The sequence below is a fragment of the Scylla paramamosain genome, chromosome 38, assembly GCF_035594125.1.
Source record: "Scylla paramamosain isolate STU-SP2022 chromosome 38, ASM3559412v1, whole genome shotgun sequence".
Classification (NCBI taxonomy): Eukaryota; Metazoa; Arthropoda; class Malacostraca; order Decapoda; family Portunidae; genus Scylla; species Scylla paramamosain.
Window position 1 is genome coordinate 5,226,215 of NC_087188.1, and position 16,259 is coordinate 5,242,473.

General features: G+C 56.9%; 3 pseudogenes; all 3 read left to right on the forward strand.

Annotated features, from left to right (window-relative positions):
- The first annotated feature begins 421 nt into the window (after positions 1–421).
- Positions 422–2,293, forward strand: LOC135091931 (small subunit ribosomal RNA; annotated as a pseudogene).
- A 722-nt stretch (positions 2,294–3,015) lies between these two features.
- On the forward strand, positions 3,016–3,175 carry LOC135091937 (5.8S ribosomal RNA; annotated as a pseudogene).
- Positions 3,176–3,970: 795 nt separating this feature from the next.
- LOC135091934 (large subunit ribosomal RNA) lies at positions 3,971–12,792 on the forward strand (annotated as a pseudogene).
- Positions 12,793–16,259: the final 3,467 nt, after the last annotated feature.

Here is a 16,259-nt window from a genome sequence, read left to right on the forward strand (position 1 = left end):
AGAGCGTCAGGGCCTTGTGTCAGAGCCTCGAGACGCCTGGGTGCAGCATCCAAATGAGTGTGAGATGTGTGCGTAATCGGCAACAACAGCAGTGGTTGTTGTTGACCGCCTGGGGGATTTCGCCTCGGCCCATCATCATAGCTGGCCGGCTGGCGTTCCTCTTATTTCCAAGGCTGCCCAAGGCGCAGAGCAGCAGCCTCCTCAAAGGGTCTGTCTGTGTCTGGGGCAGCCAGCAGCACCACAACACGCCCGAAAGAAGTAAAGGAAAAGCCGTCTCACCCAGGTCTTTTTCTCCAGTACTTTCCAGTACACAATGATGCTGCTCTCTGGATGAGCGGGCAAACACTAAAATGAGAGGATTGACAGAGGGGGCCGTCATCGTGATGATGATGATGTTCTTTTATTGACTAAAAACAGCAGCTACCTGGTTGATCCTGCCAGTAGTCATATGTTTGTCTCAAAGATTAAGCCATGCATGTCTAAGTACAAGCCGAATTAAGGTGAAGCTGCGAATGGCTCATTAAATCAGCTATGATTCATTGGATCTGTAGCCCACACTTACTTGGATAACTGTGGTAATTCTACAGCTAATACATGCACCACGTCTCTGACCGCAAGGGAAGAGCGCTTTTATTAGTTCAAAACCGGTTGGGCCTCGGTCTGCCAACCCCACCGTGTTGAATCTGAATAACTTGTGGCTGAGCGCACGGCTTCCAGTGCCGGCGCCGCCTCTTTCAAGTGTCTACCTTATCAGCTTTCGATTGTAGGCTATGCGCCTACAATGGCTATAACAGGTAACGGGGAATCAGGGTTCGATTCCGGAGAGGGAGCCTGAGAAACGGCTACCACATCTAAGGAAGGCAGCAGGCACGCAAATTACCCACTCCCGGCACGGGGAGGTAGTGATGAAAAATAACGATGCGAGACTCTTCCGAGGCCTCGCAATCGGAATGAGTACACTTTAAATCCTTAAACGAGGATCCATTGGAGGGCAAGTCTGGTGCCAGCAGCCGCGGTAATTCCAGCTCCAATAGTGTATATTAAAGTTGTAGCGGTTAAAAAGCTTGTAGTTGGATTTCAGTTCTGGACTGATGGTTCACCGCCCGGTGCACACTGTCACGCTCCGAACAGCCGTAACACAGCCCGCTGGCTCGCACGGGGTGCTCTTCATCGGGTGTCCCGCGTGGCCGGCAGAGTTTACTTTGAAAAAATTAGAGTGCACAAAGCAGGCTACACTGATGGCCTGAATGCTTATGCATGGAATAATGGAATAGGACCTCGGTTCTACTTAGTCGGTTTTCTGAACCCGAGGTAATGACTAATAGGAACAGGCGGGGGCATTCGTATTGCGACGCTAGAGGTGAAATTCTTGGACCGTCGCAAGACGAACTACTGCGAAAGCATTTGCCAAAGATGTTTTCATTAATCAAGAACGAAAGTTAGAGATTCGAAGTCGATCAGATACCGCCCTAGTTCTAACCATAAACGATGCTGACCAGCGATCCGCCGGTGTTATTCCCATGACCCGGCGGGCAGCTTCCGGGAAACCAAAGTCTTTGGGTTCCGGGGGAAGTATGGTTGCAAAGCTGAAACTTAAAGGAATTGACGGAAGGGTACCACCAGGAGTGGAGCCTGCGGCTTAATTTGACTCTAACACGGGGAACCTCACCAGGCCCAGACACCGGAAGGATTGACAGATTGAGAACTCTTTCTCGATTCGGTGGGTGGTGGTGCATGGCCGTTCTTAGTTGGTGGAGCGATTTGTCTGGTTAATTCCGATAACGAACGTGACTCTGGCCTACTAACTAGTCTTCGGATCTCCAGCAATTGGTGTCCAGTTCGCAGCTTCTTAGAGGGATAAGCGCCAATCCTAGCCGCACGAGATTGAGCAATAACAGGTCTGTGATGCCCTTAGATGTTCTGGGCCGCACGCGCGCTACACTGAAGGGATCAACGTGTCCTCCCCCTCCGAGAGGAGCGGGTAACCCGTTGAAATCCTTTCATGATAGGGATTGGGGTTTGCAATTGTCTCCCATGAACGAGGAATTCCCAGTAAGCGCAAGTCATGAGCTTGCGTTGATTACGTCCCTGCCCTTTGTACACACCGCCCGTCGCTACTACCGATTGATGATTTAGTGAGGCCTTCGGACTGGCGCTCTTGGATGCCGGGCCTGCATCGCGGTCAGTTCTGCTGCCGCCGCTGGGCTCTTTCGGCGCCTCGAGCTGATGGAAAGATGTCCAAACTTGATCATTTAGAGGAAGTAAAAGTCGTAACAAGGTTTCCGTATCATTAACGTATCCGTATCATTTCCGATCATTAACGTGTTGTTGGTTTTGAAGGCGAACCACACACAAAAAAAGTGTATTATTATGGGTGGTCGCGGTTCGCTCGCTTTTCCTAAAGCAGCGAGCCGTTGACCCGTTGGCGGGGCAAGTGGTGCCCTGCCCGTCCAAAAGAAAAGAGAGGGAAACCTTTTCTTTTTCTTCTCCCCGCGTTCCGTGCCGGAGCGTGGGGTAGACCAACTGCTGTTACACGCCCACGGGGTAACGTGGCGTTTGGTGCCTCAGTCGTCGTGGGCCCATGGTTAATTCCGATAACGACGACGATGACGATCGGAGGAGGAAGAGAGAATGCCTCTTCTACTAACCCCGATCGCCCCTCGTGCTGTGGGAGGGAGGCACCACTCGTCCCCCGGCGTTTGGTGCCTCCGTCGTCGTCGTAGTAGTGGCTAGCTGGACCCATGGTTAATTCCGATAACGACGACGATGACGATCGGAGGAGGAAGAGAGAATGCCTCTTCTACTAACCCCGATCGCCCCCGTGCTGCAGGAGGGAGGCACCACGCGTCCCCCTGTGTTGTTTGTTGTTGTTCTCCAACAACAACAACCAAACCTCTTGTTGTTTTTAAACCTGTACACTACGTCTTCCCACTATCGTCTCCTGAGGCAGAGACGGCGGAAGTCTTGAAAGCAGGCAGCAGAGCATCAGCTAAAATTCCAGCAATGGAAATGTATAACTCTTAACGGTAGATCACTTGGCTCGTGGGTCGATGAAGACCGCAGCAAGCTGCGTGTCGGTATGTGAATCGCAAGAATACCAGATACATCGACAAGTCCAACACACATTGCGGCTGCGGCACTCTCATGTGCTGCCGCCACTCCTACACGAGGGTCGGATATCAATTCCAATACATCGGCATTGTCATGTCACGTGAGGCACGCTGTCCGCTTACCACCGCACCCTATGCCGTGTCGGTGGGCTCTTAAGCGGCGGCGGCGGCGGGAGACAACACTGTTGTTGCTCTCCCGCCCTTGGCCCGCGTGGTCGGCAGTGACCGCATTGGGGAGTTTCGCCCTGAATAAAAGCAGAGAGACTGCTTGGGGCGTTCCCTTAAGACGGGTTGTCAAAGTGCACGAGAGTACTACTCATTTGTACTGTGCGTCTGGGGCAGCCCATTCAAGGACCAGTGCAGGCAGCAGCAGCGGTTCCAAGTGCAGTGAGGCTATAAAGATATCTACTGTATACCAGTGGAGGTGGTGGTTAAAGAAAGAGGGCAAGATTATAATATAATTAATAAGTGGAGAAGTGTGTGACGCGCCTGGGCCAATGAAGTCAGTGCCCTGTGGCACGTAACGAACAACGCCAGACTACTTGCTACACTAAACTCCCACAGACAAACAAACAAAGCACCACTCCAACTGTGTTGTAGTAGCAATTCTGCCTCGCTCGGACGGAATGCTGCTAGCCACGCCGTCCATGCCTTGAGGTCTCGGCTCCCAACCCTAATCGAGGGTGGAGGCTCTGCCGCAGCATCTTGATGGGCTGGAGGAGGAGGGAGACGCACAAAGGGGCGTGCGTGCGTCACATTCCCTCTCTCCTGCTCCGGCTTATTGCGGCTCGCAATAAGATGATGATGATGCTGAGGAGCGAGAAGCCAAACAAAACTGAAGTGGTCAGTAAGGCAGGAGGAAATTTTGTGTTAGGGGAGAGTACCCGCTAAATTTAAGCATATTAATAAGCGGAGGAAAAGAAACCAACAGGGATTCCCTTAGTAAGGGCGACTGAAACGGGATGAGCCCAGCGCATAACCTGGCGTCGTAACCCGGCGCCAGGGGTGTTGCGTTTCGGAGGGTCCGGCACGCAGTCTCTCACCGCCTAAGTTATGCTTGAAAACGGCCACTACCCGTGGAGGGTGACAGGCCCGTGTGGCGGCGCCCGCGAGGGTACACGAGAGATTGTCGGAAAGGGCCTCTCTGTAGAGTCGGGTTGCTTGATAGTGCAGCCCTAAGCAGGTTAAATATGACCACGAGACCGATAGCGAACAAGTACCGTGAGGGAAAGTTGAAAAGAACTTTGAAGAGAGAGTTCAAGAGTACGTGAAACCGTTAAGAGTCAAACGGGTGGGACCTCGAAGGTCGAACCATGGGGATTCAGCTCGTCGGCTCAGGTCGGCTGGGTGCAGGATTCGCTGAGGCGACCCAGGAACTCTTGGGCGTGCCCGCACTCCAAGCCGGCGCTGGTGGGCGTATTTCCCCTCGTGATGTAGGTCGCCGCGACCCGTTGCTGGGACGTCTAAGGCCCGGTTGGATTGGTACCCCGACGTCGCGGTCTTCCAAGGCGCCGGCGAAGGGGGAAACCTCCGGTGTCCTGGCTGCCCTGCGACGGTCGTGCAGCAGAGGGAGGCCTCGTCCTCCCTCTCGCGGCGTGCAAAAGATCGGTGACCCACCCAACCCGTCTTGAAACACGGACCAAGGAGTGTAACATGTGTGCGAGTCAATGGGCACACTAAACCCAAAGGCGCAATGAAAGTGAAAGGGGAGCGCCCCGGGGTCCTCGTGGCTCCGGCGGCGCTCTCCGGGGCCGATCCCCGGCCGGCCGATGCCGCCGTGGTCATTCCATACCAAAGCGGGGCCAATGAAGGCGGTGCCCGGCGAGATGAGACCCTTTCTCCCACCCCGCCGCTGGCCCCGTGGGTGACCCGCGGCGCTCGACGGCCCGAGTCCTCCCGGACTCGCCTGTACACAGGGGGGCGCAGGCCCGGGACTTGCCATGCGACGCCGTCGCGCAAATCTGTTGTTGGCCTCATCGGCTCTGCTTGGGCTCTCGGTTGGTGGGCCGCGTGTCTTTGGGCGGGTTCCGTCGGGTCGGGGGGCTTCGGCCTCTCGCATCCCACGGGGCTCGTCCGGCGCGGTTCCGCCCTCCGATCCTGCTCTGTCCGGAGTGGCCTAGTGCGCGTGCTGTCGGCAAGTACCATGAGCAGACATGTTGGGACCCGAAAGATGGTGAACTATGCCTGGCCTGGATGAAGCCAGAGGAAACTCTGGTGGAGGTCCGTAGCAATTCTGACGTGCAAATCGATTGTCAGAGCTGGGTATAGGGGCGAAAGACTAATCGAACCATCTAGTAGCTGGTTCCCTCCGAAGTTTCCCTCAGGATAGCTGGTACTCTCGGAAACAGATGAGGAGTTTCATTCTGTAAGCGAATGATTAGAGGTCTTGGGGACGAAACTTCCTCAAGTTATTCTCAAACTTTAAATGGGTGAGATGCCGAGCTTGCTTGAATGCTGAAGCTCCGGCGACTAATCTGAGTATCTATTGGGTCAATTTTGGTAAGCAGAACTGGCGCTGTGGGATGAACTAAACTTCGAGTTAAGGGGCCTAAACGAATGCTCATCTAGACCCCATCGAAAAGCGTTGGTTGCTATAGACAGCAGGACGGTGGCCATGGAAGTTGGAATCTGCTAAGGAGTGTGTAACAACTCACCTGCCGAAGCAACTAGCCCTTAAAATGGTATGGCGCTCAAGCATTCTCCCGATACTCGACCGTCGGTGGCACTACAGGCCAAGCTACCCCAGGTCTCCAAGCCCCGGCGAGTAGGAGGGTCGCAGGGGTGAGCGCTGAAGGGATCCGGCGTGAGCCGGCCTGGAGCCGCCCCTGGTGCAGATCTTGGTGGTAGTAGCAAATAGTCGAGAGAGACTTCCCTTGAAGGCCGATGTGGAGAAGGGTTCCATGTGAACATCAGTTGGACATGGGTTAGTCGCTCCTAAGCCCAAGGCTAAAGCCTTATCCCACGCTAGAGGCAACGGCCAAGTGAGGGGGCGGAACTACTCATCAAAGTCCATAATACAGCATACAAGCTGGCCTGCCAACAAGTAGTAGTCTAGTTGCTAGGGAGCGGCTATGACGAAACAGGCAGGCCACTATTATGATGATGATGATGATGATGATGAGCTGCTGGACGAGAAGGACCGACCAAAAAAAGGAATAAAGAGGTTTTCCTAAGTTGCCGGTTGGGAGTTAGCGGCGAAAGGGAATACGGTACTTATTCCGTAACCAGGCCTGGATGCCAACCAGGGGGCCGGCCCCATCTCGGGCTCGTATCCCCTGGTGCAGGAATCCGGTAACGGGAACCAACTCGCGTCCATCGGCGGTGGTCCGGGGAAGAGTTTTCTTTCCTGTTTAAGGCGCCGTGACCCTAGAAGCCACTTGCAGAGCGAAAGGGTGTTGGTAACACGGTCTGCCGTAGAGCGCCGCGGTTCTTGCGGCGTCCCGCGTACCACTGCCGGTCCGTGAAACATGCGAGGCAGGTAACTGCATGGGGCGAAGCAAGGGGAAGGGGGTCTGTTGCTGCTGCGGCTCGCGTTTCGGCGCGGAGCCTGCACGCACGCGGCCCCTGCGAGGCATCCCAGTTTCGGGCCTGTGCGTACCCATATCCGCAGCCGGTCTCCAAGGTAAGAAGCCTCTGGTCGATAGACTAATGTAGGTAAGGGAAGTCGGCAAATTAGATCTGTAACTTCGGGATAAGGATTGGCTCTGAGGATCGGGCCAGTCGGGCCTGTGTGGGAAGCGGGCCTGGGTTCGGGCGCTGGACTGGGCTCAGAGGTAACGAGGTGTGCGCTGTTGGGTGTCGCCGTCTGCCCTCTTTCCCTTCCGTGCCGTCGGTGTCCGCCCATCTCGTCGCAGTGCCTATCCCCCACTCCGGTGGCGGCGACCCATTCCAAATGCGGCCTCGCGCCGCGCTCCCCTTGTTAATATAAAGCCTGCTGGTGCGGCGGTGTGAGACGGGGACCGGGTTCGTGAAAGGCGTGGTGAAGGCGGCGGCGTCAAAAGGGACCCTCAAAAGCCCTTATAAAGGCGCCCGTCCGTCTCGCTTCGCTCCCGGTTCCCCTGTGCCGTCTGCTGGTCGAAAAGCCAGCGCAGCGAGGAAGCGCGCGTCGTCGGGGATCCATCCGCAGGGTTCACGCACGCGCCGCGCTGTGGGGTTTGCCACGCTGATGCAACGGTGGGATCAAAACGACCTGACGTGCCTGTGAGGGTTGGATTACATGGTGGCGGCGATTTTAGCCCTCTCGCCCCTCTTGCCGAGAGCTCGGACCGGCGTGTCTCCGGCCCTTCCGTGGAACGCGCTAGGCTGCGTGGGCGCGGGAGCTCCGGCTCTCTCTACCGCCGGTCCTCGCTGGCCGGTTAGGTAGCAGCAGAAGCCGTCTCCAGCTCCAAACCCACTTCGGCTGGCGCCCAGCGATCAACTCAGAACTGGCACGGACCAGGGGAATCCGACTGTCTAATTAAAACAAAGCATTGCGATGGTCAGAGATGGATGTTGACGCAATGTGATTTCTGCCCAGTGCTCTGAATGTCAAAGTGAAGAGATTCAACCAAGCGCGGGTAAACGGCGGGAGTAACTATGACTCTCTTATGGGAAGTAGATACTAAGAGTGCGACCCCTCCACGTGGGCTCCCTGGATACTAGAAATAGGGGAGGTTTCCCGCCGCCCCTCTCGACTATTCCACAGTCTACTCTAGTAACTAAGTTGCACTCCCCCTGCGATTTGCAGGGCGCAGCACTGATTGACTTTGCTTTTTTCTTCCATCACAATTTCTGATGGAGGGAGGTGCTGCACCCACCACGCCACTTGTGGCTGGTGAGCGTTCTCCAACGTGTCCTCATTGTGGCCGCTCCTTCAAGAGCTTCACTGGGAGGAGAGGCCACGAGCGACGATGTCACCCAGAAGCGTATCATGCCGCAGAGGTTCAACGCCTACAAGCAGCCCCAAAGGCCCGGTGGACCTCCGAGGAGGTAGCCTTGATGGCTGCCTTTGAGAGGGACCATCATTTGGAGGCTGGCCTAAATGAGGCCATCAGGCGTGAGGTGCTTCCCCACCGCACGGTGGAGAGCATCATGGGTAAGAGGAAGAGGCCTACAGCGCTTCGGCCCCACGACCCTCTACCCAAAGGACTACTAGGTCTAGTGGACGACCAGTCCTGAACCCTGCTTCAACTCCTCCCACCTCTCTTGCCACCATCGACGAGGAGGTGGAGGAGCTTCCATCGGGCATGGTATCACCTCCGACCCCTGAGGACCCACTGGTCATCCTGGGCAAGATTGTCCAAGACCTTTCGGGCTCGCTGGGCGTCGAGGTTCCGAAGACCGCCGAGGAGGTTCACAACCTGATCGAGACATGGTGCCCCTGTCCCCCTGCGAACACCGGCCAGGGGAGGCCGGGCAGGTCCATCGCTCGGCTCCAGGAGAAAGAGGAGATCCTGGGAGTTCGCCCTCTTCCAGGAGGCGTGGAAGAGGGACCGAGGCCAGGCGGCGAATAGGGTGGCCGCCGGCATGGGTCCATCGCAGGCGCGAGAAGAGTGGCCAGAAGGGACGCTTGCGTTCTGGAAAGCACTCTTCCAGAGGCGAAGCCCGCAAGGGCCTAGCCCATCTACCACAGTCGTCCATCCGGGGCTCAGTCATAAGCTACTGGCCCCCATCACTGAGGTAGACATCGAGGCAGCACTGAGGGCTACCAAGGCTGGTACGGCACCGGGGCCGGATGGACGCAGGAAGGCGGACGTATTGGCTCTGGGGTCTGAACGTCTACGGTAGGCCTTCATCGCCTGCCTCTTGATGGGAGACCTGCTGCGCTCGTGGATGAAGGGCCGGACAGTGTTGATACCAAAGGTAGACGTACCGGAAAACCCATCTGACTTTAGACCGCTGACCATCACCCCCATCCTGACGAGGACCCTCCACCGGGTGTTGGCCAGACGTCTAGCAACCGAGGCTACCCTTCCAGCTGAACAGAAAGGATTCAAGAAGGAGGAGGGCTGTGCCGCCAACCTCATGCTGTTGGCGCACGCCATCCACCAGGCAAAGACCGGCCCTAGAAACCTCTACTTGGTTTTCTTGAACTTCAAGAAGGCCTTCAATTCAGTGGGTCACCCTGCCATCGAGGCGGCATGCCAACGGTGGGGGACCGGGGATCACTTCGCCTCCTACGTTGTCAAGATATACAGACATGCCTGCTCTCATATCGACGGCACCCCTGTTGGCTTGAGCAGGGGTGTCTTGCAAGGGGACCCTGTGTCTCCTGCCTTGTTTAATATGACGCTCGACTGGGCCCTCGCCGCCCTGCCCAAAGAAGTTGGAGTGGAGGTGGGGGGTGTGAGGCACCAATACCTCGCCTTCGCTGACGACGTGGTGCTGCTGGCTGCCACACCGATGGGCCTCAAAAAGGCAGTGGGAAGCCTGACGGCTGCCACTGCTGGATTGGGCCTTGAGGTTGGGGTGGCTAAATGCGCTACCCTTGGAATCAGGGCGGACGGAAAGAGGAGGACGTGGGTCCAGGAGAAAGTCAACGTCCAAGTGGATGGCCAGTCTATACGTGCACTCGGCCCTGGGCAGTTTTACCGCTACCTGGGGGTGAGAGTTGGGACCCTATGGGCAGATGGGCCATCCCAACTGCTTGCGAAGCTGAACATCGGACTGAGCCGGCTGCAGCGGAGCCCTGCGAAGCCGCAGCAGAAGCTTTGGGCGTTGATCAATGTGATCGTTCCGCAGCTGCTGTATCCCCTGCTTCACTCCAAGGCCAAGAAGGGCACTCTTAAGCGAGTGGACAGGGATACAAGGAGATTCGCCAGGCACGCCCTCCATATGCCTCATGATACACCCCTGGGGGTGTTTCATGCCGCTGTAGCGGACGGCGGTCTAGGTATTCCCTCCATGCTAACCCGCATCCCTCGCTTGAGGGAGGATTTGATGGAGCGCCTCTCGCTCTCCTCTGACCCTGCGGTCAGGGAGGTTGCGGCGGCTTCAGCAGCTGCTCCACCTGCCGGCGACAGCTCCTCCCGGCGGAGACAGGAACGAGAGCATTGGAGCGACTCCCTGTATAATGCAGTGGACACAAGAGGACTGAAGGGGATCGGGGACACGCCCATCTCCTCATCCTGGATTAGTGACGGTACGACCCTTATGAGGGGCGCCGCATCGAGTCGCTTGGGCATGTGCTGCAGCAGTGCCCGGCGGTGGCAGGGGTGAGGACCGCCAGACATAACAGGCTGTTGGATATGTACCTCACTGAACAAGGTATCAGGTTTTGAGGGGACCTGCCATCCCGACCCCGGCCGAGGTCCAGTACCCTGATATAGTGTGCTGGAGAGGGGATCGTTCGATGGTGATCGACGTTCAGGTGGTCGCAGATGCGGCCGTGGGCAGCCTGGACGCCAGTCACCATCTCAAAGTGGAGAAGTATAACATCCCTGCGATCCGTGACTATGTTGCCCGTATATCTGGAACACCCCCTGTTGTGTCAACCTTTACAGAGTCGTGGCGAGGCTCCGTGGCACTCCCCTCCCTCAACACGTGGGTCTCCCTGGGACTTCCCAAGTCTCGGGTAAAGCTCATGGTGGTGAAGACAATGGAGTGGGGGGTTGCCATATACAGGGACAACAGAAAGACGAGTGGTGCACGTGTGAAGGCCTGATGCCGCCCAAGTGTTGTGCGTGTGTGTGTGCTTGGGTGACGCCACCCCCAGGGACCTGAGTGATCGTGCCTAGGCCCTGGAAAAGGCCAATGAATGAGCGCCTTTATCGTCCCCGACTTTGTCCATGCAAAATTATGTAAAATTTCCTCCATTCTGTGACCGCAACACAGCATCAGCGATTAGATGATGAGGACCCATGCATCCTCTTTTTCTCTTGTACGTAAGTTTAATTTTATAATCTAGTTCGCACGGTGCTATGCTGTGGACCTTATATTTACACACTGCGCTGTGTAATATTATGTGCATACAAAATACTATGCTTATTTTGTTTGTTTTTTGAGGCATGTGGGCCGTTTTTCGTTAGTCTATTTTCTCCCTAATATAGATGTACTCGGAATTTGTTCTACCCGTGTATTGGACTGCTGACATATTGTAAGAGGTACAATAAAATGTTTCTTTCAGCCAAAACACTCAGGGTAATGGCAAAGGAGAGAGTAGTACCTGTTGTGATTAATTACAATTACGGGTGGTGACTGCGCTCACCACCCCTTCTTGTTCTACACGCGGGTGCTTGGAGCGTTACTCTCTTAAGGTATCCAAATGCCTCGTCATCTAATTAGTGACGCGCATGAATGGATTAACGAGATTCCCACTGTCCCTATCTACTACCTAGCGAACCCACAGGCAGGGGAACGGGCCTGTGTTTAACAGCGGGGAAAGAAGACTCTGTTGAGCTTGACTCTAGTCTGATTTTGTAGAGAGACATCAGAGGTGTAGCATAAGTGGGAGGTCGTCACGTCAGGGTCACTTGTGGCCCGTGCGGCCGTCAATGAAATACCATTACTCTGATCGTTTCTTTACTTACTCGGTGAGACGGAATCGGAGCTTCCCCACGCGGGATTGCCTCCTGTTTCTAGCCTAAAGCGGCGGAAGGGAGGGCCGGCGGCCTGTCGGTCCGACCGGGCGTTCGCGCCCGCCGCGATCCGCTCCGAGGACATTATCAGGTGGGGAGTTTGACTGGGGCGGTACATCTGTCAAATGATAACGCAGGTGTCCTAAGGCCAGCTCAGCGTGGACAGAAACCTCGCGTAGAACAAAAGGGCAAATGCTGGCTTGATCCTGATTTTCAGTACGAATACAGACTGCGAAAGCAGGGCCTATCGATCCTTTTAACTTTATGAGTTTTAAGCAAGAGGTGTCAGAAAAGTTACCACAGGGATAACTGGCTTGCGGCGGCCAAGCGTTCATAGCGACGTCGCTTTTTGATCCTTCGATGTCGGCTCTTCCTATCATTGTGAAGCAGAATTCACCAAGCGTTGGATTGTTCACCGATAAAAAGGGAACGTGAGCTGGGTTTAGACCGTCGCGGGACAGGCCGGGAGGCAAATTTTTACCTAAGAGAACCTCTTTTGCCAAGACTTTCAAAGGTGGTCTATCAGGTGGGGAATCGCTTCAGAAGTGCAAAAATACCCGATTCCGCGCGCTACGACAATTAGGGCGACCGCTAAAGTGGATTACCACATTCCTTAGGTAGATTCGATCACGGTCCCGATTCACCCGAGACAGGTTAGTTTTACCCTACTGTTGACAGTTATTGTCGTTGATACAGCAGTCCTGCTCAGTACGAGAGGAACGGCAGGTCCGGACATATTGTTCCGCTTTTGGTCGATCGGCCAGTGGAGCGAGGCTACGTCCGTGGGATTATGCCTGAAAGCCTCTAAGGCAGAATCCCGGCTGGATGACCAACGATACCGTGTACGGCTTGCATCGGGATGGTCACCATTGAGTTATATCGAGAGATTTGTTCTCCGCTCCTCCGCGGGCGGAGCCAGAATATGGACCCATGCAGAGGGAACTCGGGAGCGTCTCGACAAACAGGCTCGGGCATTCCCCTCCCTAGTAGAGAACACCCAGATGCTGATGTGCCGTACCGAATCGTTTGCAGACGACTTACGTACCGGTCAGGGTGTTGTGGGCGGCAGAGCAGCATCCTCACTGCGATCCGCTAAGACTTCTCCCTAACAAGGCTGGAGGTTTCGTCACGCACCCCGATGGCGAAATCCTCTGTCAATAATAAAGCCTTGATATTATTATCATTGTTGCTGCTCTCTCCAATGAGGCCGTAACTCTCCAATGAGAGTTACGCCGCGACGACACAGAAGACTGAAATTTTTACCCATTAGGTAGACGAAAAACAGTCCTGTGTTACGTTATAACCCAGAAGACTAAGCAACTGACTGTCCGGTGAAAGTTTTATTACCTCTTAGGTAGACGGAAAACGGTCCTGTGTCACGTTATAACATGGGCTTAAGTAAATTCACTGTCCTATGTCTACCCGGCCTTGATCGGTGAATGAAACTCGTGAAATGAAAAACTTGTTAGTTCCTAAGGAAATAAGGGCGTAACGAAAGCCTGCTGTCGTGGGTAAATCACAACCGTGGCGTCGAAAGTGCTCCCTTATGTCAAGAGACTTGTGGCCATGGTGTTGTCGCGCGGCCTTGTGCACCGCACTTGTCATTTGGTAAAATCATCACGCCGTATCGTCCCGCACTCTACCTCCTCTCGTAAGACGTGATTCCCCTTCTAGTAGTGCCTCACGCCCTTGACACGTAGGCAGTTTGTTCTTGTTGTCATGCTCTGCTCGCTCTCGTAGCTGGTGTGGAAGCGTCTCCTGCCGGGAGAGGAGGCGCGCCGCCCTTGTGCTGTGGTCATGTTAACAGGCCGTGGGGTCCCGCTCGTACGGCAAGCTTCCCCGCTGGCTGGGTTCTCACGCCCTTGAGGCACGGTCGGTGAGTAGTAGTAGTACCGTTCCTACGTCCCGCTAGCTCTCATGGCACGAGTGCAAGCTTCTGCTGCCGGGAGAGCCGCGCCGCCCTTGTGGTGTGGTTGGATTATCACGCCGTGTCGTCGTCCCGCGCCCTACCTCCGCTCGTGAGACGTGATTCTCCTTCTGGCGTTGCCTCACGCCCTTGACACGTGGTCGGTTTCTTGCCCCGCTCCGCTCTGCTCGCTCCCGTACCTGGTGTGGGAGCGTCTCCCGCCGGGAGAGGCGCGCCGCCCTTGTGCTGTGGTCATGTTAACAGGCCGTGGGGTACCGTAGCCTTCCCCCGCTCGTACGGCAAGCTTCCCCGCTGGCTGGGTTCTCACGCCCTTGAGGCATGATCGGTGAGTAGTAGTACTGTTCCTACGTCCCGCTAGCTCTCATGGCACGAGAGCAAACTTCTGCTGCCAGGAGAGCCGCGCCGCCCTTGTGGTGTGGTTGGATTATCACGCCTTGTCGTCCCGCGCTCTACCTCCTCTGGTGTTGCCTTACGCCCTTCACACGCAGTCGGTTTCTTGCCCCGCTCCGCTCTGCTCGCTCCCGTAGCTGGTGTGAAAGCGTCTCCTACCAAGAGAGAGAGACGCACCGCCCTTGTGCCGTGGGGTCCCGCGCTCTTCCTCCGCTCGCGCGTCAAGCTTCCCCGCCGTCTGAGTCCTCACCCCCTTGAGGTAGTAAGGTCGGTGAGTACCGAGTCTACGTCCCGCTCCAGTGCAAGACTCTCTGGCCAGGAGAGCTGCGCTGCCCTTTTGGTATGATTAGATTATCATGCCGTGTCGTCCCGCGCTCTCCGCTCTTGAGACGTGATTCCCGTTCTGGCGGGGTCTCACGCCCTTGACACATGGTCGGTTTCTTGCCCCGCTCCGCTCTGCTCGCTCCCGTACCTGGTGTGAGAGCGTCTCCCGCCGGGAGAGGCGTGCCGCCCTTGTGCTGTGGTCATGTTAACACGCCGTGGGGTCCCGTAGCCTTCCCCCGCTCGTACGGCAAGCTTCCCCGCTGGCTAGGTTCTCACGTCCTTGAGGCACGGTCGGTGAGTAGTAGTACTGTTCCTACGTCCCGCTAGCTCTCATGGCACGAGAGCAAACTTCTGCTGCTGGGAGAGCCGCGCCGCCATTGTGGTGTGGTTGGATTATCATGCCGTCTCGTCCCGAGCTCTACCTTCTCTCGTGAGACGTGATTCTGCTCTGGCGTTGCCTCACGCCCTTGACACGCAGTCGATTTCTTGCCACGGTTTGTTGCTCCGCTCCGCTCCCCCCGCTCCCCCACCTGGAGTGGAAGCGTCTCCTGCCGGGAGAGGCACACCGCTCTTGTGTCGTGGTTATGTTAACGCACCGTGGGGTCCTGCGCTCTCCCTCCGCTCGCGAGATATGAGTCCCCTTCCGGCGGGGCCTCACGCCCTTGACATGTGGTCGGTTTGTTGCTCCGCTCCGCTCCCCCCGCTCCCCTACCTGGAGTGGAAGCGTCTCCTGCCGGGAGAGGCACGCCGCCCTTGTACCGTGGTAATGTTAACGAGCCGTGGGGACCCGCGCTCTCCCTCCGCTCGCGAGACGAGATTCCCCTTCCGGCGGGGCCTCACGCCCTTCACACGCAGTCCGTTTATTGATCCGCCCTGCTCCCCCCGCTCCCCCACCTGGAGTGTAAGCCTCTCCTGCCGGGAGAGGCACGCCGCCCTTGTGTCGTGGTTATCTTAACGTGCCGTGGGGTCCCGCGCTCTCCCTCCGCTCGCGAGACGTGATTCCCCTTCCAACGGGGTCTCACGCCCTTGACACGTGGTGTGTCTGTTCCTCTGCTCTGCTCCCCCCCCCCGCTCCCCCACCTGGAGTGGAAGCGTCTCCTGCCAGGAGAGGGGCGCCGCCCTTGTGCCGTGGTTATGTTAACACGTCGTGGGGTCCCCTGCTCTCCCTCCGCTCGCTAGACGTGATTCCCCTTCTGGCGGGGCCTCACGCCCTTGACACGCGGTCGGTTTGTTGCTCCGCCCCGCTCCCCCACCTGGAGTGGAAGCGTCTCCTGCTGGGAGAGGCGCGCCGCCCCTGTGCCGTGGTTATGTTAACGCGCCGTGGGGTCCCGCTCTCTCCCTCGGCTCGCAAGACGTGATTCCCCTTCTGGCGGGGCCTCACGCCCTTGACACGTGGTCGGTCTGTTGCTCCGCTCCCCACGCTCCCCCACCTGGAGTGGAAGCGTCTCCTGCCGGGAGAGGTGCGCCGCCCTTGTGCCTTGGTTATGTTAACGCGCCGTGGGGTCCCGCGCTCTCCCTCCGCTCGCTAGACGTGATTCCCCTTCTGGCGGGGCCTCACGCCCTTGACATGTGGTCGGTTTGTTGCTCCGCTCCACTCCACCCGCTCCCCCACCTGGAGTGGAAGCGTCTCCTGCCGGGAGAGGCGCGCCACCCTTGTGGTCGGCCGCCACCCTCACGTCTCCTTCGGACCTCCAGTGCCCCCAGTACAACATTCTCTCTCTCTCTCTCTCTCTCTCTCTCTCTCTCTCTCTCTCTCTCTCTTCCCCTGGCGGGAGAGGCACGCCGCCCTTGTACAGGTGTGCTCACATTATTGTCATCATGATCAGGCCGCTGCCGGCCGTGGTGGCATTGCGCAGCCTTCCCCCCTACTCGCGACACAATTCCGCGCCAGCCGGGACCTCATGTACATACGTACGTACGGTCGGCCGCCTGGAACCTCCCTCCTTCACGTCC